Source organism: Mesocricetus auratus, unplaced genomic scaffold, assembly GCF_017639785.1.
Source record: "Mesocricetus auratus isolate SY011 unplaced genomic scaffold, BCM_Maur_2.0 Super-Scaffold_100004, whole genome shotgun sequence".
NCBI classification, from domain to species: Eukaryota; Metazoa; Chordata; class Mammalia; order Rodentia; family Cricetidae; genus Mesocricetus; species Mesocricetus auratus.
The window spans coordinates 60,395,836-60,418,838 of record NW_024429189.1 but is presented as its reverse complement, the minus strand read 5'-3'; the positions used below and the strand labels follow the sequence as shown (position 1 = coordinate 60,418,838).

At 49.6% G+C, this 23,003-nt stretch overlaps 1 long non-coding RNA gene across 2 annotated transcripts; it reads right to left on the bottom strand.

The window, feature by feature from the left end:
- Positions 1-3,426: 3,426 nt before the first annotated feature.
- LOC121140206 lies at positions 3,427-22,978 on the bottom strand. 2 transcript variants are annotated; one of them, XR_005877002.1, is made up of 4 exons: positions 22,871-22,978; positions 21,950-22,095; positions 5,109-5,315; positions 3,427-3,831 (listed from the first exon to the last, which is right to left on the bottom strand). It is a non-coding gene; the product is annotated as an uncharacterized LOC121140206 (long non-coding RNA). The 2 variants fall into 2 exon arrangements; XR_005877003.1 differs by having other exon boundaries at positions 22,017-22,095.
- Between the last annotated feature and the right edge of the window lie 25 nt (positions 22,979-23,003).

The following is a 23,003-nucleotide window of genomic DNA, read 5'->3' as shown; positions in this document are numbered from 1 at the left end:
TCAGTTCCTGCCTGGATTCTGTTTTGAGTCTCTGTCATGGAACCAATGTTCTCCTTGTTCACCTCTTTATTCATTCCTTTATTCTGAGACAGGATATCTCACAGCCCAGATTGGCCTAGAACTTGCCTTCAGCTTCCGTTCTTCCCAACTCCACCTCCTGAGTGCAGGAGTGACAGACATGTGCCACCACTGCACCCAGTTTATGTGGTGGTGAGGAGCATGCGCTCCACCTGCTGCCCCAAGGTCAAGGGCTGAAAAATCCATTGCCACATCCTCACACATCTACTGGCTGCTTCCCAAGTTGGTAGCTATATTATGCTATATATTAACCCTTTCCTTTAAGTTTATTTATATATTTATTTTATAATGTACATGCCACAGCATTTGTTTGGAGGTCAGAGGGCAACTTGTGAGAGCTGGTTCTCCCCTTCTACCTTCTGGGTCCCAGGTATCAAATTCAGGCCATCGGGTTTGTTGGCAAATGACTTTACCAGCTGAACTGCCTCTCCATTCTGACCGTTTTCCTTTACCAAAGACTAAAAGGTGGTGGGGGGTAGCTCTTCCTTTTGAGTCATCCAGGCAGCTCTAGGGCCCCAGGACAGCACTGAGATATACTTGGGACAGGAGAAGAGCTGTGACCAGGCTGGGCAAGGAGTCCAGGAGTTCTGCCTGAGCATAAACACCTCATGCTAAATGCATGCGCTCCTCCAGAAAAGCAGCCTGCTAGGACTTTCCAGGACTTAGGCTAGAAAGCTTTGGGCAGATTTATCCTCCCAGAGGTCAGACAGCAGCTGTATTTCACCATGGGGCTGGCGAAGGCCCTCAGAGCCCAGAATTACGTTTCTATCAAATATCCATTTATCTGGTTTATGGGCTTTTGATGACCTGTACCGACTGGATCTTTCCAGCCACACACTCCCATACAATGGGTGTTCTACTCCCTGTTGACAACCCGCTACATGTAGGAAAAAGATCTGTTCCCGTCCCAGGTCATTCCAGTATGCTAATATTAGAAACAATAGGAATAAAAGAAAATTTCAGTGATTTCCCCAAAGCAGAGCAACATGCCACAGATGTCACCGGGTGCCCCACCCAGGGGTGCTGGCAATCACAGTGCACCGGTCTCTGAAGGTTATTGACTGACTGAAGCTGCTGCAGACAGAGATGGCTAGGAAGTCACCCCAGTCTCAAGGCAGTCCAGGCCCTGTGACTAGCAAGGATGTTGTTTCAATCCCTGCCTCAGTTCCATGGAGCAAGCCAATGTTCAGCTGCTGCTGAGCCCACACCATTCGCTGCATGCTGCTGCTCTGTTCCCTGAGCATTCTTTCCCAGTCCCAACATGCAAAGGAACACCCATTTCAACTCAGCTTCTAAGGGACCCAACCCACACAGTGCCTGGATCCCCAGAGCTCTCCCATCTGGACTATAGTCTCCTGAAAGCCTCCTTGCTTGTGGCAAGAAAGCTGAAGGACAGTTACTTCTTAGACCCTGGAGAGACTTCCTCTAAAATGTCAGGGGTGGCCAGACAGCAGCTTCTACCTTTGCCGTTGCCATCATTACCGGTTGTCCACTCAAATGACTGCAATGCCTGTGGGTCCATAAATGGCACAGAGAAGAACTACTCTGGAGATCATTTCAGGGAACAGCGTATGCCTTATTGCACATGAGCCACCACTTAGATAGCAGAAGCCTATTGGCTGAGATTGGTTAGCACATTGCCTAGGGTTACAGTGTGGGCTCAATCCACCAGGGTCTCTATGCAGAAGAACATTAAAAGAGACATGGAGAGTGCAGACTCCTCCACAGGCCAGCAACTGGCTGCACATGCCACTTTGGAATTCGGTGTTCCGACTTCTGGGAACCTCAGAAGCATGGTATGCCGTGCTTCTTACTTAGAAGTGGAGTGTGCCAGGTAGGCTGACAGCCAGGTCATGCCCGAATGTTCTCCTGCATATCTTGTTGCCCATATGAGCAGAAAGTTGTAAAGAGAAGCCTTTTCCTTGAGAGAAGCCTTCCCGCCAGCCTGATTCCAGAGCCGCATCAGTCCCAAATAAACACACAGGAGGCTATATTAATTATGAAGCTGTTGTCCTTGCTTTTTTCTTACTGGCTAGCTCTGACTTAAGTAATTACCCCATAATTGTTAATCTAAGTATTTCTCTTACCGGAGAAGAGTTCCGGGCTTCCTACCCCATGGCGGTACATCTTGACTCTCTGTGTTTCTCCTTCCCAGAGTTCTCATGGACTCCTAGTCCCACCTATCTAGATTCCTATTGGCCAGCAGTGCTTTATTGACACAGGACTTCCCCAAATGAAAGTAACTCATCCACAACCTGAGATGGTCTGGGAAGCTCAGGTCCTTCTGATTCCCAGTCCCAGGTTCTGTCAGCCACATCAGGGTTGTCTCTACAAAGACCTGAGTGGCCCAAAAAGTGACAAGATGTAGGAGTGCCCTGCCTTTAGCAGTTTCCCAGCTCCTTCTGCCAGAGCTCACAGACCCTCTTCCAGACATACTTTAACTCCAGTCCTGTTGTTTCTGGCTACCCCAGTCCCTGGGGGAGGGGGTGTTCCTCCCTCTCCCTGTGACCATGGACATTCCTGAAGTCCATTGAAGCCCGCAGAGTGGCACATTCCTTAGCAAAGACATCTCCAAGCTTTCAAGGACACAGGTGGGAAAGAGCCCTCTCGGAGTTTGCCTGTGCCCTATGTGGATGCTGTGCTCTGATTACTGTCGCCTCACTCTGTTGACCTCCAAAGACACTCACGGATCAGAATGCTTTGGCCTACCATGGAGAGGGTGAAGAGACTTCCCATCTGCCCTTCTGCCCCCAGGGCACCTGGGAGCTGGGGCTTCTGTGCTGGAGGTTAGCAAGGGCACCTGGAAAATCAATACAAAGAGAATGCTGATCTGTGATAATGTATCTATGTCTCTCTGTGTGTCTCCCTCCCTCTCTCTCTCTCTCTCTCTCTCTGTGTGTGTGTGTGTGTGTGTGTGTGTGTGTGTGTGTGTGTCTGTCTGTCTCTGTGTTCCCATGTGCATACGTGTGTTTAGATCAGAGGTTGACATCAGGTGTCTTCCTCGCTTGCTTTGTGCCTTATTTTTTTGAGGCAGAGTCTCTCACTGAACCCGGACCTCACCAGCTCAGCTAAACTGGCTATCCAGGGAGTTTGGGATTCATCCCATACACTCCCGGGCACTGGGGTTCCAGAATCACACCACCATGCACACCTTTCTTGTGGGTGCTGGAGAGCCAAACTCAGACCCTCACGCTTGTGTGCCAGGCCCCACAGCAGCTTTTGACTGTCCTGAGTAACTGAGCACTGGGAGCCCATCAGGGCTCTGTGACAGCACGCCAACCACTTGTCTGCTTACTTAGTGTATTTCTTTATAAAAACAAAAACAAGACAAACCACAGATGTGTTGGGTTTCTGTGGAGAATGTTCCGTGTATTTCTTTTGATTGGTTTGGTATCTGAGGTATTCAAAGCAAACACTAGACCACTTCACTACATCTCCGGTTTTTTGTGATTTTGTTGTTCGGGTTTCTTTTTTCTTGTTTTGTTTTTAGCTTGTTCTTTGTACTGTGGCTTCTGTGCCCTGACTTTGTTACTTCTCTCCCGTGAAGGCACCCATGGGCCACACTTCTCCCCAGCCCTGCAGAGTCTCAGAACGTCCTGTGGGAAGAGGCAGCTGCAGCCAAGGAGCTGCAGGAGAAGAGGCAAGGCTGCTGGGGCAGGCTGGCATCTGTGGGTTTCTGACTTGTATTTTCCTTTTCTTAGTGAGTGGAAAAGGCATTCTTCTGGTTGAATGGCAAGATCAGACCCTCAGCACCTATTATGGAAAAGACCAGGCTTTATTGTAAAAACAATTATGCTAAGTTTGAAGCAGTGATTAAAATCAAGGCATATTCAGTGTGCTCCTTAATAAGCAATCTTTCTCTGCCCATGGGAAAAGAACAAATTCCTGCCTGCTGGACTGGCCTGGCCTGGCTGAGTAAGGGGTGCTCAGCCAGCCCATGAAGCCTCCCTCAGAGCCTCAGGACCTGCAGTTCCCTGAGGCCAGCAATATGGAACACATGGGAGCTTTGCTGACAGAGAAAGAGGACACATGGCCTACACACACCGCACGTGTGCGCTCGTGTGTGTGTGTGTGTGTGTGTGAGTGGTGTAAAGTGTCTTCCTTAATCACTCTACCATATTCAGGGGGACTGAATCTCTTTCTGATCCTAGAACTCCTTGATCACTCTTTATTGACTGGCCAGCAAGCCCGATGGATCCTCCTGGCTCCCTATCTGTACTAGGATTACAGGTGTGTCCTATGCTGCTATGCTTGTCTGGCGTTGTTATTGGAATGAAGAGTTTTGTTTACACATCAGCCTATCAATGATTGTAGAGTGAATATTTATTTCCATTACAATGTTTCAAAAATATTTTAATGTATTCTTTGACAACTCCATATGCACACAATCCTGCCCTAATTGGGACTGAAAACAATTTCTAAAGGAAGCACCGTCTATTCTGGGATTCTGGCATTTTCCATCACTTTTGCAAGCGTGCTTTGGCAAATGCTGACCCTGAGGAAGCAGCCATGGGACTGTGTCAATATTCATTTTAGCCTTGTATTCACCTTGATCATATCCATCCCCCAGTCCTCGCTCCCTCCCACTTCTGCAAGCCCTCAACACATTGGCCTCCCGCCTTCATGTGCCCTTTCTTTTCTTTCAGTAACTCATTGGGTATAAGTAGCATTGCCTACGTGTGCATGGCTATGGGGCCATCCACTGGCAAGTGGGCACCTGAGTAGGAACCACACCTCAGAAGAAAATTGACTCTCACCCCAAGAAGCCACCAACTGTGGATAGCTTCTCAGCTAGGGGCGGGGTCTCAAGAACATGCCCTTCATCCACGCTAGAATTTTGGCTAGCTTGATCTTGTACAAATCTTGTGCACATAACCCCAGGTGCTGAGTTCGTGGGCACAACAGCCATGAACTTCTTCCCATCTTCTGGCTCTTACTTTTTTGTTTCTTTCATCATGCTCCCTTAGCCTTGGAGCCAAGGTGTTGAGAGAGATGTCTCATTTCAGGCCGAGCATGCAACAGTTACTCACTCTCAGCTCTCTGGATTGAATCTCTGCATTAACTGCTGTCCACGGCAAAGAGAAGTTTCTCTGACCAAAGTTGTGATGATGGACTGGCTCCAGAAGATAAATAATGGAAGTGCTGAAGGTCCACCCAGAGAGGAAAGCTGATTCCTGCCAGTCTACTTGGGCAGATGAACCACAAGTACACACAGAGGCAGGAGGGAGAGCCTTGACCTAAGGCGAAAGATGGAGAAGGAATGAGCCACCATTACCACAGACCAGGTCTCCTCATAGAGGCCAAAATTAGTAGTCATCACTTAAGCAGGGGCAGGAGAAGGCCACCGTGTCCCTCTAGTATTGAGCAATTATGAAAGGGAAAATACTAAGTTTACGGTGGAGACGCTGAACAGAGCCAAGAGAGGGAAAGTGACAAGGCTAGCTGCAGATGTCTCTCCATCCTCAGGTTCCTCTGAGATTAGGCACATCCTACATTGTCTGTTCCAGAATGACACAACTTTAGTGGGGTCATGAAAACACTCACCAAAACCAAGCAGATTAGTCTGTGAAAAGCCTGTCTGGGTTTGTTCAAGAATATCAAGGATTGAGGGCTGAGGAGATGCCATGCAAGTGTGAGGACCTGAGTTCAGATGCCCAGCATCTACATGAAGCAAGGCATGAACACTCAAGCCTCAACCCCAGTACTTCTGTGATGAGATGGGAAGCAAAGGCAGGAGACCCCCTGAAGCTTGAAGGTCTTCTGGCTTGGCGTAGTCAGTGATGCAACCCATATCCTGGAACCCAGCTCAGGAGACCTGGTCAAGCAAAGCAAATGGTGAATACTGACACCTGAAGTTGTTTTCTGACCCCCACACATGCCAAGGCATGCAGGACCACATATGTGCATGCACATGTGCATACCTGTGTGCGTGCGCACGCGCACACACACACACACACACACACACTTTTCTTTCAGTGTCAGATAGGATCGCAAATGATAAGGAAAGACTGAGACTCTATACATAATGGAGGGGACCAGGCAGGACCCATGAGTGATGCAGTGTGATGTCCTGGGATGCGTCCCCAGATAAAAAGGACATGAACCAGAAACCTGAGGATGCCCCAATGACTTTTGATGTTCTGCCAATCATGTCCTAACATGTTCATTTCCTACTTTTGGCACTTGTTTTCTACTTTTTGAGAGTCCAGGGGAAACTAGTGGGAGGGGCCCATGTGAGAAATTTGTTGAACTCATTTCACCAGACTAAGTGCAAAATTAACTCAAGAAAAGTTCAGCACTGTGATAGGCTGAATATTGACCCCTAAAGATATTCACCCCCTAGTTCTTGGAACTTGTGGATGTTGCCTCCTTCTATGGCATGCAGGAAGAACTAGCATATCTGATTAATTGGGAATCTTGAGATGTGGACACTATCCTCCATTATCTAGGTGGTCTTATGTGTAAGCACGGGGGAGACACCCCAGAGGAGCAGAAGGCAATGTGACCATCAAAGCATAGACCAAGGCACATAGCTGTCGGCCAAGAACGATCTCCAGCCTCCAGGCACAGAGCAGGTGAATCACATCTTCCCCAGAGTTCACAGGCCTTTGGTTGTCTGCACATCCACACATAGTTTGGGTGTCTCACCTCTGAAGCTAAAAATATAAACCTTTGGGGTTTTTTCAGGTTTTTTAAAGATTTGTTTTATCTTCAACTGTGTGTGTGTGTGTATGTGTGTGTGTGTTTGTGTGTGTGCAGTGCCCACAGAGGCCAGAAGATGGCATCTAACCCCTTGTAGCTGGAGTTGTAAGAGGCTGGACATAGGTGCAGGAGCCTAACTTGGGTCCTCTATCAAAGCAAAATCACTCTTATCCACTAAGCCATCTCTCCAGCCCCAAACATTTTACCACCCCCCCCATGCAGTGTGGCTTTACACAAACAAGTGTGTGGTGACTTGTTAGCATAGCAACAGACAACTAACCTAAGTGGCTAAAGGAAATTAAGGGGGTTGGCCAGGATGGTCCCCATTTCCAGCTGGGACATTCTAGATGCTTCAGTTCTGCATAAAAGCACATTATTTCATCCCCAGCCCCCCCCCATGGAGAATCCCCCAAGGTACCTGCCCAGAAGCCTGCCTGTGGAGGCTGGGTCCCTTTTTCTCAGCTGGCAGCCTCCATACTACTCACATGATCTTCTCATATCCTTAACTCTGTCCAACTGGAGCTCAAAGGGCAGAGCATCCAGCCTCCACCCACTCTCCAAAAGTAGGAAGAGCTCAGCTGCTCACCAGCTGAGGCTACTGAGAGGCCAGTCCCAAAATAAAAGCTGTTTGAGAGCCTGCTGCATGGCAGCCTCGTTGCTGAGCCGTTTTATGCCTCTCACTCAGTCCTCATGATCACCTCACAAGTGGCCAGAAAGGCTACCAGGCTTGCGCAGAGTCACACAGCTACCCAACAGCTGAGACAGTTCCAACTCAGCTACTGGTAACTAGAAAGCTCAGGTGGGTGACAACAATGTCCTCCTGATCCCCCAATCCAACCTCAACAGTACCCTCTCCCAGCTCCATACTGAAGCTCAGAGCCAAAGTCACCCTTTTGGGGGCCCCTTTCTGTGGTGTCCAGACTTCTTCTGCTTTGGAGAACAAGGTCAGGTTGAACCAACCCCAGGCAGGTTGAGAACAATGGTCCTCTCTCAGTACTTTCTTAGCTCTCTTCCTCATCCCTATGTATTTGGAGATGGATGGAAGCTTTTGGTGAGGCTGCAGCAGCGTGTGGGGATGGGGCAGACTCCAGATCCAGGGACTAAGGGCGTTGGGGAGGAATGGAAGAGAGGCTTGGCCAAGGTCATGTAGCTTCTAAGCATTAGAAAGGAAGTCCTCCAAGTTCAAAGTGGTCTTGGGGCTGGCTCCTGGCCCTGCTGCCCATCCATATGTGTCCTGTGTTCTCTTCAACTGTTCCAAGGTGCTGCTAAGCCCAGTTTGATTTCACTGCCCATCTCTGAGGACCAAAGCACAGTGTCCTCCTCTCCACAGTACCTACCAGAGGACATGTGTCCACACATACAGATGCCTCTCACCACCCCAAGGTTTTGGAGGGAGGCAGCATGCCAGTCAACACCCCTGAACCCTGTCTAGGCGGGGCACAAGGGAAGCACTTGGCAAATATTTTGCTGAATAAATGAAAGGACAAATGGTTGAAAGACTGGGTGAATGGCCCCTTTCTAGGGTAAAGGCAGCCATCTTCAGGGAGCCTCTCCATCCTACCACCCCAGTCCCTTCAGAGCGCCTTAATAAAATAACCGGCTCAGGCTGCTTCCATCCTGCCCACCTTCCTCTTTTTTTCTGTGGTGGAGTCTGAGGGTCACACTGGATTCAGACCTGCTCTGGCTGTCACCATAGTGGGAAGCATGCCTATCGGAAAGCCTAGAATCTAAGAGACACTTGCTAATAAGACCTGAATAGAGAGTACCTGCCTGACTTCCCATTGGAGCACAATGGGAAAGTCGCTCATGAATATTAGTGGCACTGGAAACAATGCTGGAGAAAGTTTTATGGAATTGGAGAGCTGGGGGGAGGGAAACTTCCTTTTCTCCCGCCCTTACCTGTCACTCCAGTGGTGTGTCAGCCTGTCTCAGCAGGATGGAGACTGATAGGCATGAAAGCCCAGAAGAACCACCCCAGCACCCAGTGGTAGCCTGGTATTTGTGAAGGACCTCGGCCCCTTTTTACCCCCCTGATTTTCTCAGGCAAGACAAGTGTATCTCTTGAAGCTAAGACCTGCCTACGGTCATGCCTACCTCCGCTGGGCTCTGGAGATTCCAAGAAGACTACCATGAAGAGTCTCCAAATGTCCTAGACTAGAGGAACCTCAGTGACCACTCCTAGCTGTAACTATCAACTAGGACCACATTCTGGGGAGTCCTGGAGGTTCTGAGAGTTACCCTGGAGCTGTGGGTGGGATGCTGGGAATCTGGTTGCAGGTTCCACGTGGGAATGTAGGCTCATGAGTTCTCACTCAAAGCTGAGACAAGCAGTCAAGGACAGTGCAGGACCTGTCCTCTAGTGCAGGGAGGGCAGGGAATGGCCCATCCTTATCATACAGGCACTGAGGAAAGGGCCACTGAACAGAGACCTCACGAGGAAAGTGGGTGATGTCCCCAACCTCAGTGTTCAGAAAAGGAAGCAAGATGGGTGTTGGAGTCTGAGGGGCTCCAATTTTTGTCAGCACTAACAGCACAACCTGTTTCCACCAACTGGCAGATGAGTAACTAACGTCTTGGGTCTCCTTCCTCACTTAGTTGATTAATTAAGACAGGATCTCTCATAGCTCAGACTGGCTCATAGCTCAGCTTTGAGTTTGATGTGCAGCAAGGATGACCTTGAACTTCTGATCCTACTGCTTCTACCTCCCAAGTATGGGATTACAGACACATGCCACCAGTCCCATCTCTAACTTGAAAGATGGGTAGAGCCCTGGGATAGTAAGTCAGATAAGAATGTTCAGCATGAGACCATCCTGGTGCACAGGAAGTATCCCCTTGGATCCCTCTACTTCCTCCCTTTCTTCTTCCTATGTGGGATAAAGCCTGCCTGGGCCTGAGAACCACAGTGACCAATCAGAGTGATTGACTCAGGGATGAGTATTTGCCCTGATTGGCAGCAAAGAGGTTCGATCCTGGGACTTCTATCTGGTTCATTTAGAACAGGCTCGCTCCTTCTGCTGAAGTTGCCCATAGGAGTGACAGGTTGTTGGTGGCAGTTATTCTGTCTCCATGAAAGTTTTCCAAGGCACATGATTGCTGCATTCCTATGATACCTTTACTCTCTTTTAACAACTATATTTTCACTACTTAAAAAAAAGAAAGATTCCTGAAAGCATCATGCAAACCCAGATCCAACTGTGCTTGAACCAAACTCAGATATTCCCTGGATTTTTTTCCATTCCACAAGCCAAAATGCTTTTCTTTAAGCACGGTGAGCCCTAATTAACCCATCCTTCTTCCCCAAGTCACAAGTTGGGACCACAGCCCATCTTGAACCTGAACTAACCAAGCACCACCTTCCTCTTCATGTGCATTTTCCCTGCTCAGGTCTAGGATCCAATTGCCCTGAAAACCGAAAGCTCGAGAATCCATAGGCTTTCTTCCCAGACCCATACATCCCCTAACCCCAGCCTCACTGGCCCCTCAGCCTTCAGCTAAAATGCAGAGGCACCCTACATACTACCTCTGGCTCTGGAGAGGACAGGCCCAGTGCCCATCTGCCCCTCTGGCATCCCAACCCCAAGAGACTGCAAAAAGGACAATACCGCCAGCTAACTATATAACACAGGGGAGGGCCGCAAGGAAGGCAGGGCTTGAACCTCACACTCATAGTCCTTCTTCAAATGCAACTTGTAACATTTCAGATTTGCCTACTCTGTATTTAAATGTTGGTTTTACTAAAGGTTTTTAGAGTTGGGAAGATGGCTCTAAAAGTACTTACCTTGACCTGAGCTCAAGTCCAGACTCTATCTGAAAAAGAGCCAGGCACTGGGATGCTGGCTGGCCAACCTAGCCTACCTAGTAAGTTCCAGGCAAGTTAGATACCCAGTCTGGGTCAATAAAAAAATGGTGATGGCTTTTAAGGAACAACAACCAAGGTTGCCCCTCGAGCATGCAGTCTCTGCCTCTGTCTCTCTGTCACTCTGTGTGTGTCTGTCTGCCTGTCTCTGTGTCTCTGTCTCTGTCTCCTCTCTCGTTTCTCTCTTTTTCCTCTCTCTCTCTCTCTCTCTCTCTCTCTCTCTCTCTCTCTCTCACACACACACACACACACACACACACACACACACACACACAGAGCTTGGCAAAGGCCTCCATTCTGTTTTTCCTACACCCATGCTGCTGCCTCTCAGGAACATGTGAGTCTGCCCCCTGCCCGCAGCTGCCTCTCGATGGGGGCTTTTCAGAGGTTCTGACAGTGCACTCAGCAATTTCCTTGTCTGGAGGACATGGCAGGAGCTGGGAAACAGTGCAGCGAGCAGCATCTTGATAATTAGGGGGGTTGTGTGTTGCCCTGTGCCCTCCCAAGCTCTAGCATGCCCAAATACAGGCTGTGCCCCCTGGCTTCCCCACCCCCATCCATGTCTTTCTGTGAACTCCAGGTTCACCTCTCTTAGGACCTCCCTGGGCTACCCCACCTGCCCTAGACCAGGGAGGCACCAACCAAGCAAAAACCTGCAGGGGCTCTGCTGGTTTGTGCTGCATTTGTGGGATAATTACTAATGGCACAGATCATTTTTATTATCTGAGCTGCCTGCACTAAAATGATAGATTTTTTTATTATTAAAATCATCTGAAGGAGCCACCATTGTGGCAGGAGAAGGATAATTTTTCATTTAGCTTAAGAGCAGATGGTTACAGAAATGTTCAGTGGAAACACACTGCGGCTGATCCTGAGCAAGGGGAACTGTGGAGGATATCTTCCGATCTGCTTCCAGGGCCCACCCACACTTCAGTCTCTCCGGTTCTTTTAGGCCCCACTTTGGAGTTGAGTTCAGACTCACAGGCAAGGGGGGTTATTTACTACCAGGCTATTTGGAATCTAGGTCCCAGGGGTTAGGGGGATGAGAGATACTGGAGAATCTACCTCGGTTCACTCCAGGATTTGGGATGCTGCTATTAGAGGCTGGAGCTTATGGGTCCAAAAAAACCGAGTAAGGAAGGCAAAAAAGGTTCCTATACGGAGTGGCCTTCAGCCTTCCACCGGAGCCTTGGACCTGGACCAACTCCCAAGTGGGTTAAGTGGGATGGGGGACTATGGTGCTTTTGGTTTTGTTTTATATTTTAAGTTTTAACAACCAAAAGGACCAGGAAACTGAAAACAGTGCCTTGATTTCTCTTCTTGCTGCTGTGATGAAATATTCTGACGGAAGGAGCTGAGGGAGGAAACAGTCTGTGTTAGCTCACAGTTCGAGATCCACCACAGGGGGGTCAGAGCAGCAGAAAGCCAGGAATGCGAGCCCCAGCTCAGCTTGCTAGCTCCACCCTTGACACTAAACCCCTATTCATGTAAAAGTATGAGCCAAGGCTGCAGCCCCAGAAGCCCCTGATGACTCTGTCGGGTCAGCATTCCTGCATCCAGGTGGTCTTGACACTAAACACCTATTCATGTAAAAGTATGAGCCAAGGCTGCAGCCCCAGAAGCCCCTGATGACTCTGTCGGGTCAGCATTCCTGCATCCAGGTGGTCTTGACACTAAACACCTATTCATGTAAAAGTATGAGCCAAGGCTGCAGCCCCAGAAGCCCCTGATGACTCTGTCGGGTCAGCATTCCTGCATCCAGGTGGTCTGGTCTGGGGCATGAAGATGATGTCTTCCTTCCCAACCTTTCAAGGCCCCTCCCACCCTGAGGTTAACTGGAGATAACAGAATGCTGGGAGGCCAGGTTACTCTTCTTAGCTTATGCCCTAGAGCAGGCTGCTTTCCCTCTTCTAGCCTCCACTGGGAAGTACATCTAGACTTGGGACTGCAAAGAGGCTGCCTGGACAGGTTGCTATAGAAGATGCTGGGGGCAACTTTTAAGCCACCAATCAATGGCATGATTTTGCCTCACTTGGCCAGGGGTCCACTCTGGAGGTGGGCTCTGTTGAGGTTCCGGGTTTCTTGAGGACTCCCACGGATGTCTGTCTTGCCTAGCTTTCTCTCAAACTCCACTAGGCCTGGCCTGGAGCTCGGGGTTTCCACAGGGAACCACGAAGTTAACCAGCTCCTGTATGGGGTGGGGGCTTATCCCAGAAAGCTCCCAAAGCCGCCCCAGTCCTGGGGACTAACACTGGGAGGACAGTCTGCAAGGGTGCATGTTGCTCATGGGTTGACCTTACTCCGAACGGTAAGTGTGTGTTCCTGAGAAAAAGTGTGTTCAAATTGAATTTTTATAAATGGAATCCCATTTCAGCCGTGATTTACAACACAATTTCCCAGACACTTTATCTTCATTTTGGAGTGATGTTTCTAATGGTTTTGCTGTAGAACTCACCTTCCTTTTAGAAGTACAGTGAGTGTTGCAGTCAGATAAAGCCATGGGATCTACCCCTTCCTGCCATTTTGTCTGGAGGTAGGGAAGTCAAGGCCCCCAAGGCAGCAGTAACGATTGGTGCTCATCAAATACCTGCTAGAACTCAGGTTCCACTGTCACAGAGAAAGGAACTGAGGTTCGGGGCAGACGAAGGAGCTAACATAGGCACTGTCGACCCAGCTGGAAGAGGGATTTTGTGGCCTGTCTCTGATCTCACTGCCTACTCTCTTCCTGCTCATTTCTTCCCGTCGTCACGAGCTCTCACCTACACACCTTAGGGTCTTGGCACCTGCTGTCCTCCGGCCTGGAAAGCTGTCCCCTCTTGCTTGGTCCTGTATGCTGTCATTACCTATCGCATTGTTTTCCTTCCTCAACAGCTCTCACCATTCTATGGCATAGTCTGTTTTCTCTTGCTATAGTAAAATACTTGAGGCAAGGTATTTTTACAAAGACTAAAGGTTTGCTTGGCTAAAAGTTGTGAAAACTGGGACGTCCAGTCGCCTGGTATCAGCTTCTGTTGAGGGCCTCAAGCTGCCTCCTGAAAAAGCTGAGGGATGGAGATGAAGAGAAGCCCGCTGCAGAGAGCCTATTCTTCTAACAAAGCTGCTCATGAGAACAGTCCATCAGGAACCCATGACTGTATTTGCCCATGTTTGAGGGCAGAGTCTTAGGAGCCCCACTGCTTGTCAAAGACCCTGCCTCTCAACACCACTGCTCTGGGGACCAAGTTCCCTACACAAGCAATGTAGCAGACTGACCAGACCCGGCCCTGCTTAGCTTCTGAGCTCAGCTGAGACCCGGCACATTCAGGGGGGTGTGGCCCCCTGTTATGAGAACCTATTTCCTTGAGTGAAGCCGTCCCGCCAGCCTGGGCAAATAACAGGACTTCCCCAACAGCCCCCGACTTGCCCTTAATTTTCAATGGTAGCTTTTGATGTGTGTGAAGGTGTTCCTGCTGTCTTCTAGCTTGCATAGCGCCTAGCAAGAAGTCTTAAGGGAACATCTTCTATGCTTCTATGCTGCTCCTCTACCTGATCTGAGGATTGCCCATTATCACTGAAGGGTTAGACTACATGCGTAATTGCTTTCTCCATTGGTGTGAGAGAGTGTGTGTGTGTGTTCATGTGCATGCATGTGTGTTTTATGAGTATATACGTGTATTTGCATGTATGTGTGTGTGTGTGCATATGTGTGCCTATGATGGGGTGTGTGTCAGTATGGGATTTGCAGTATATTTTAATGTGAGCCGAAGCTTGGAAAGCTCTTTTAGATTACCAGTGTCTGACCTCACTGTCACTTCACCCTTTCCTGCTGTGCTTCCTGTCCATCAGGTCTGAGTACCGCTGGCTACACTAAGTGCTGGGTCCCAACAAAACTGTCACAGTGGTTCCAGTGCCCTCCACACACCAACAGCATTGGCCATCCGGCCACCCACCTGCAGCCGCCATCAGAGGACAGCTGGCCTGCAAGGAATCAGACATGAAGGCTCAGGAAATAGCCACATATGGGTTTCCATGGGGGACTTTATGGAGTTATTTTCCCAAAACAGCCCTTTCTGTCCTAATAAATACAACGTGTCATTTACATGATGCTTATCCTGCAGTGGAGCCTGTGCTGAGCAGAGAAAACAGCTTCATCTTCTTTTCATTCTTTCTAAATCTTCATTTTTACTTAATGTGTGTGGGTGTTTTGCCTGCATGGGTATCTGTGCACCATATGTATGCCTTGTGCCGATGGAGGCCAAAAGAGGGCATTGGAACCCCTGGCACCGGGGTAACAGATGGCCATGATCCCCCATGTGGGTGCTGGAAGTTGAGCATGAGGGGTCCCTGGGAGAGCCTCAGTGCTCTTAACTGCTAAGCTGCCTCTCCAGCCCCTACATGCTGTATTTCCCTAAGAATCCTAAGCACGGTGCTGTGAACTACTTGCAGTAGATGAACTGGGCTCAGAAAGGTCACTTGACCCCTCTATGGTCACACAACTGCTAAGCACGGTGCTGTGAACTACTTGCAGTAGATGAACTGGGCTCAGAAAGGTCACTTGACCCCTCTATGGTCACACAACTGCTAAGCACGGTGCTGTGAACTACTTGCAGTAGATGAACTGGGGCTCAGAAAGGTCACTTGACCCCTCTATGGTCACACAACTGCTAATTGTGAAGCTTGGGTTCAAACCATATCCCTGAGGCAACAGCCCCAAATGTCTGTCACTTGGCTCTTGGGAAGAAAACCAAGGAAAGGCTCCGAGCTGAGTCTGCCTTTCTCGCTGTCCACTTGGCCGACCTAGCGGGTGATTTTTAAGTTGAATAAAACAGAAACTGGGAGGTGGAAGAATAGGAATCCTTCTCTAGCTATTTCTGTGATTCTTAAAGAAATATGCATCCCTTAGATGACCGAGAAAGACCAGCACAAGGAAGTAAAAGCCCCCTACGTCTCCTGTGAGAACCTTAGGAGTGAAGAGCTGTCCCTGTGCTATCATGCACCAGTCCCAAACTGCCACAGAGACTCTGCTGCCCCAAAGAGATCGCGCCCCCTCCACAGAGACATTACTGGCCCCATAAAGCCACAAGTGCTCCCCTCACTCTGTGTGGCAAAAGTGCTCACTGGAGGAGGGCTCAGCCCCTTGGGGAAACTGGAAAGGTCTAACCTGGGCTTGGTGCAGAAGTAGGGCTCTTCTTCAGGACTGGACAGACAGTGGCACCCAATACTCTTCCCATGGCCCTCAATGGGAAGGCTGTCTAGCTATAGTGTCAAGACTACTGGGTCTCCCTTCCCCCAAGGTCCCATGAGCCAAGGCTGGGGACAGGAGAAAAGGGGGACAATTGAAACAAACCTCAAAACGGGCCTGTGGTCAAGATGCTAAGCACTACTGGGTACATACCCAGGGTGGTTACCATGGGGACAGGGCTGGGCGGGAGAGAGGAAACTGAGCAACGCCAGCTCCAGGAAGGAGGACCTTCATCAGGGACCAAACACAGATGCAACTCAGTCCCCCAACCCACCCAGAGCTACCCACAGAAGACACAGGAGAAATGGATGCCTCTCTCAGCAGGACTGAAGAAGAAGCAATAGGTCCCTCTTTCAATGTCTCCCTGGGGAAATTAATTAGTTGTACATGCATATACATATATGCAAATTCTGTGTGCCCCAGGACTATAGCAAATGACTGATGATTGGTATGCCATATATGGCCAAGCTTCTGTGAAATCCTGGCTGCCATCTGTGGGACTTTTGGTCTCTTTCCTGGGGCCTCTGTAATCAGTACCCAGCTGCCCACGAAACAGACAGAACCAATGTGCTGGGTCACTTCCTGGAGGTGTTGTTGTTTTCTTTCGGTCCTGGGGGGTCAAATGTGGGGCCTCAGATGTGCTAGACAAGTGCACTAAGCTGTGTCCCCAGCTCTCTTTTTACGCGCGTGTGTGTGTGTGTGTGTGTGTGTCTCGTGTATGTGCATATTTATGTATTGTGCACATATGTGTGTGCATGTGGACATCCTGGCCAGAGGTCAATGTCAGGCTCCTTCTTCAACCCTCTTCACATAATTTCTTTCATTTGTTCATTTGTAGGGTTGAGGTATAGGTACATACTGTGAACTCAGGGCATCAGGCTTGGTGACAAGTGCCTTTACCTACTGAGCCATCTTGCTGGTTCTCCTAACTTTTTGAGACAAGGTCTCTCTCCGAATCTGAAGCCCTTCAATTCAGCTAGGCTAGCTGCCCAGTGAGCTTCTAGTGTCTTCTGCCACCCCGCCCCTGCCCTGTGGTTACAGGAATGTGCCATCACACCTAACTTTTACATGAATGCTAAGGATCCGAACTCATGTCCTTGAGCTTGTGTGGCAGGCATTTTGCTGACTGAACTATCTGGCTGGCCCTTCTTTTTATTTCTTTAGTCTTTAAGACATCATCTTACTGAGTTGCCAGGCTGGCCCTGACCTTTTGGTCGTCCGGCCTCAGCCTCCTAAGTAGCTGGAATTCGGACCTGAAACACCAGGCCCAGGTTCAGAAGGCATCTTTCAATGGCTTCTGGTAACCCTGCTGCCAAGGGGACTTGGTGTGGTTCTACAAAGCTTCATGCAATAAACTCTCAGGGCAGCAACTGCCGTGCCAATGCTGCTTCCCACAGCACTGAGTATGTCCCTAACTGTGCTCCTGCCTCCCTCCCAGGGCCAGCACAGGCAGGGAGGTCCAGTTTTCCTTCATCCCTTCCTCCCTCTCCCCATCCCTCCCTCTTCTTGCTTCATCCATTCCCTCCTTCCTGCCTTCCTCTCCTTCCCTCCCTTCATTCATTCCTTCCTCCTGTCTCTCCTTCTCTTCCTCCCTCTCTTCCTCCCTCCCTCTTCTCCTTTCCCCTCCCTCTCCCCTTCATACCTTTTCCTTACTCCCCCACCCACTTGTCCCTCCCTCCTCCCCTCCCTCCCTTCCTTCCTATTTTCCTTCTTTCTTGCACAGGCTTATCAAGTAATGCCACACACTTGGGTGCAGCCCCTTGGAGGCAGAAGACAGCTGGTGAATGTCAGTTGTGACCTAGAAGTTCCCGGCTGATCTGATCTTCCTCCACATTAGCTTCCTGGGACCTGCCCTCCAGGCTGGGAAAGGGAGGGTGAGCAGACAGCAGTCAGCAGGCAGACAGGTCCAGGGGGAGTGAGATAACCCGTGACTGCCCAACGATGAGATCTACAGGCATCGGAACACCCCCTTGCCTCTCTCCCTCCCCCACTCTGTGGATGGAGCTCAGAGGGGTGCATACTAATAGGAGAGGAGGTATGGGGGGAAGGAGAGGAGTTTGCTATTATTCTCAAAGCACCTAAGGAGCCATTGAAGGTTTTTGAGCAGCAATAGCCTAATCCATCTGCAGTTTATTGAGCTCATTCTGGCTCCTCAAGTTCCTTCCCCGATGTGTCTTGGGCAGAGAAGGGTCAGGAAGGACATTGAATCAGAACTGATGGGAGACACAAGTACATGTGGGGTCACAGGATGGGTAGGGCCTACTAAAGAATTCCACCAAGCTCTGGATGAAGGACTCTGAATTGCAAAGGCCAGGCATCTGGAGGAACAAAGTTAGGAGGATGGAGGTCTTGGTCCCTGCACACCTTGTCCCAAACTGCCCCCTCTAGGATCCCGATTGTGTAGCAGACCTGGGGCCTTGGGAACTAGGCTTCCTGGCCCCAAGTCATACCCATCCTGCTCCTCCATGTGCAGATTTCCGTGATAACTTGAAATTCTGCAGGGGCTGCAGAGGTCATGAGTCTCCCTCAAAGAAGGTGGGAGGGGAGCAGAATGGTTTGTGGTCCTCCCCACAGACTGGGTCCAGAACCCCTCGTACCTTTCTTCTTGAAGTCCATGTGTAACAGAGTTGTGCAAACAGAGTGAGGCTCAGAGTGGAAGTGAGTCCTATCTATGGCCATCTGGGAAGAAGGGCAGGGTTCACTCCACTTGACCCTCCCACCATGTCTGAAACCCCAAAATCCCTTCTCCTACCTGTTGTAGTCACAATGCCTATAAAGTCTGGGCTTAAGTGTCCTGCACACATTCTTATCAAGGGCTCTCTGCAGGGCCAGGGAGTACACACTTCTTTATTTCTATGGCTATGGCACAGATGGGGAAACTGAGGCTCCAAGAAAGCAAGCCATTGGTGCAGTACACTTATTAGCAAGTGAAGGCTCCCTGCCAGTGCCACCATGCTCCTCTCTTGAGGTCAATTAAGGGATGGTAAACTAACAGCTGTCTGTCAGCTTGTCTGCTGGAAAGCTCACTGCTTAAGAGACCAGTCCTGGTAAGGGAGGTAGTTTAGCCATAAAATACCTGCCCTACAAGCATGAGGACTTGAGTTCTCATTTCCAGGCCCATGTCAAAAGCTGAGTATGATAGCATGCATCTGTAGCCTGGCACTGGTCAGGTGGAGGCAGGGGTATGCAGAATCAGGTGGATCCCTGAAGCTCATTGGCTAGCCAGCCTAGCCAATTGGTGAGCTTCAATATCAGTGAGAGATGGCTCCTAAAAACAATATGGAGAGTGACTAAGGAAGATTCTTAACTTGCCTCAACACATGTGGAGGAACACATGCACATACTACAAACATTTATACACACAAGTATTAAATGAAGGATCAGCCCTCAGCAGCACAGAGTAGATGACAGAAAGTCTCCTGTGAAGCCAGCAGAGCAAGCAGCCCTGAGCACATGTCCCTTAGGCCCAAGTGTGCCTGCCACCTGGGACTTTGAAGAACCTGCTGGGCCACAGCCCACTGGGTGACATTTCATCTCCAGCGTCCTGGAAAAGCTCTTACAAACTCTAGCAACTGCTCCACGGAAGGCTGTCAGCCACTAATTAATTGATCGATTGGTGTTCAGGGCCCATTCTGCAGCCAGACTCTGGCTCAGTCTGAAATCAGGGTCGGGGCTTAGTCAATGGCAGGGCTGGGGGCTGTGTACCAAGCCAAGGTCAAGGCTGCCATCTGTGCCCAGGTCAGAGATCTATGAACAGACTTTCTGCACAGAAAGCTTCTAGGCGCTTCCAGGGGTCACTGCAACCTTGGCCTCGTTAGCACACAACTTTTACCAACCAGCTGGGCCCATCTGGCTTCTTAGTAATGCAAACATGGGTGAGGGAAGCAGGGTTCTTGGGAAGGAGCCACCCCAGGTGAAAGAGCTTGCCAGCCATGCTGTCACCTCCCCTCCTCTGCAGCCAGGGAAGTTCCTGCACTCCTCTCTCCTGTGGCTTTTGTCCCTCCCTGTGATGGCTACATTGCAAGGCTTCTACTGGTGACCAAGTCACATTTCCTGTAGGGAGGCAGGTGGGAGGACTAGCTAGGGGGGAAGGAAGAAGTCTGTGGGAGGCAGGTGGGGTAGGAAGCAGAGGGAGGGGGTGCCCGGAAGTTATTCAAGGTCCAGCTGTGCCCAGCTGTCACACCTGCTCTTCCCTTTGATGAATGAGTCTGTATGCTTCCACAGGTTTCCCAGACTACATAAAACACTCAAATCCCCTCCCCATCACTCCTGGCTCAAACACTGTATTCTCCAGGAAGCCTTCTTGGAGCCCCCCAGTGTGTACTGACCACGCCCTGCCCACCTTCCTGGTAAGAGCCATGGATAGAGAGCTTTGAACAGCCCTGTCAGACTGTTGAGGGCAGAGTCAGTAACCCCAAACTCTTGTACATATAACATATTGCAGATTAATGTTTCTTCATTGAGTGGCAGGCTAGATGGACAGAGGAATGCATGCCTGGATGAAAAGATGTATTGTGAACTCAGCAGAGTTCACAGAAAGCAGATTTTGTGCCAGAGTTTTAACAGGCAGGATGCTTGCACAGGATCTATACCTGTAGAAGTGGAGGAAAGAATCAGGGTGCACAGACTAAAGCCAAGCTCTAAGGCAACATACTGTACCTGCTACCTTGGGGAATTCTAGGGTAAGATCAGCCTCAGACATGCCCTGTAGGGGCAGGGTGCCCAGCCTGTTAGGTTCCCACACTATCAGTCACTGGGTGCAGCCTGTGTTGGGAGGGGTGTGCTCTGGGCAAGCAGCTCTCTGTGGCTGAGATAGCAACTGAAGGAACAGACCACAAAAGACTTTGGTGTTAGCACAGCTAGCCATTGAGAGTGCCAATGTTTCATCACAAGGGGAATCAGACAGCACACCATAGTGTCCTCCATAGATGGAGATGACTCAGGAGGGATGAAGGAGAAAAGCATGGTAGGTTAGATGGACAATTTGATGGTGAGAAGTTGAACTTGTAGAGGCCTGAATGCATGTATGATGGATGAATGGAAGGGTAGACAGAAAGATGGTTGGGAGAATAGGTGTCTAGATGATGGATGAATGAATAAATGGATGGGTGGATGTATGGATGCATGAATGATGGATGAGTAGATCCATTCATACATGAATTGATGGATGATGGATGGTTGGGAGTGTGATTGACATGAATGTGTGGATACACAGATAAATGAAGCTTCCCAACATCACCTGTTGAGTAGCTGACTCTCTGCTGCTCACTCAGTTCTACCCTATCTCTTGAGCAGATTCTAAGAAAGAGCTCAGACAGCAGTCTCCGCAATCAAAATGGTCTGAGTGTGACAGGCTAACTCTCTGGCATCAGTGCCAGCACGTAGGGGCTCTTGGGACTCTTGCCTAGACAATAGCAATGCCTGGAACTGTGACCACGGAAGTGCGAGTGGGATGAGTGACAGTGAAAGTACAGCAAGCACCCACACAGATGTCCTGGGGTCGGCCACCAAAGGCAGGGGCTCCTGTACAGCCCCGAGGAAGAGCAACTTGTACCTACTTGGACTGGGAGATATCTTCCTCTTCTGGCAGCAGAAACCTCCCCCCATTACATCACCCTCTCACCTGCACAACAAACAAGTTCCCCTTTATGTGCCAGATTCTCAACTGAATACCCAATTTGCCACTCTCTTCTTGGAACCCAGCCAGGAAGGGACTTTGTCAGGTTAGAGAAGAACTTTTACTGGCTACAAAGATCAGAGGCATCCACAGAAAGCTGGTAACTAGACATCAACCTTGGCTACCTGTTCAACCATGTCTTAGGCCACAGTTTCCACAGGCGACAGGAAGGAGCCAATGGGAGAGTGTGAGGAGGAGGCCCCTGTCTGGTCATGTGGACTTAGGGAGCCCTGAGGATGGCTAGCTTTCTCCTCTCTGGCTCATGCTCCCCCTAGGGTAACACACACACACACACACACACACACACACACACACACACACACACACTCCCAAATGCTTCTATGTTCTTTTTGTCATCACTCAAATCACTGACAAAACTGCTAAACAGCCCAGGATCAAGGACTAAACCCACCAGAAGTCTCCCTGTGGGTGGTTGCTGAGCCATTCACCATAATACACATGTTCCGTTCGAGTACCACCTCCACTTAGGCATGTCTCATGTCTTCTGTATTTTCTGTCTTGTTCACATACATATCAAGCAAATGTTCTGGGGGGGTCCTGAAATATGGGTGGATTATGAGGATTATCACCAAGAGCTGATGATGAGGGGGGGAAAGACAATCAACCAAGCATCATGTAACCTGATGGATACTGGGATGGCTCGTCTTCACTACTAACTTGACTATATTTGGCATCCCATAGGAGAGTTCCTGGAGGTTTAACTATGGTGAGAAGACCCACCCTCTGCTGGTAAGAATCCACCACCATGGGAGACTGAATCAAACACAGCTGAGCAGAAGCATTCCTCTAGCTCTGTTTCCCCGCTATAGATACAATGTGACCAACTGCCTTTCTCTCAGGACCACTCCTTCCCTTCCATGATAAAGTACGGAGGAACTGGAGCAAAAGGAACAGGTCCTTCTTTAAGTTGCTGTTTTGTTTTTTTGGTTTTTTTTTTTTTTAATTTTTTTTTTTTAATGAGACAGGGTTTCTCTGTATTGTTTTGGAGGCTATCAGTCCAGCCTGGCCTCGAGCTCACATAGATCCGCCTGCCTCTCCCTCCCGAGTGCTGGGATTAAAGGCGTGCGCCACCACCGCCCGGCCTTAGGTTGCTTTTATCAGATACTTTGTAACAGCAACATAAGATGTAGCTAAGTCAGTTACAGAGCACCTTTGTTGTCTTACCCACGGCTCAGACCACTCATCCCACACCACCCCCGTGTTCTGCTTGGCGGCAGGTTTGGCCGTGTAAACCACCTGCCTGTCTTAGTCTGTCTCTGTTGATATAACAAAACACCCCAGCCCAGGTAATTTGTACCAAACAGAGACGTACTTGGTTCATGGCTTGGAGGCCACAGTCTGGCACCACCATCTGACAAGGGCTTTTGAGATGTGCTGTCCCATAAAAAGAGGTAGGATAAGAGAACACGAAGGAAGGAGCCTGACCCCACCCACTCCTGTGATAA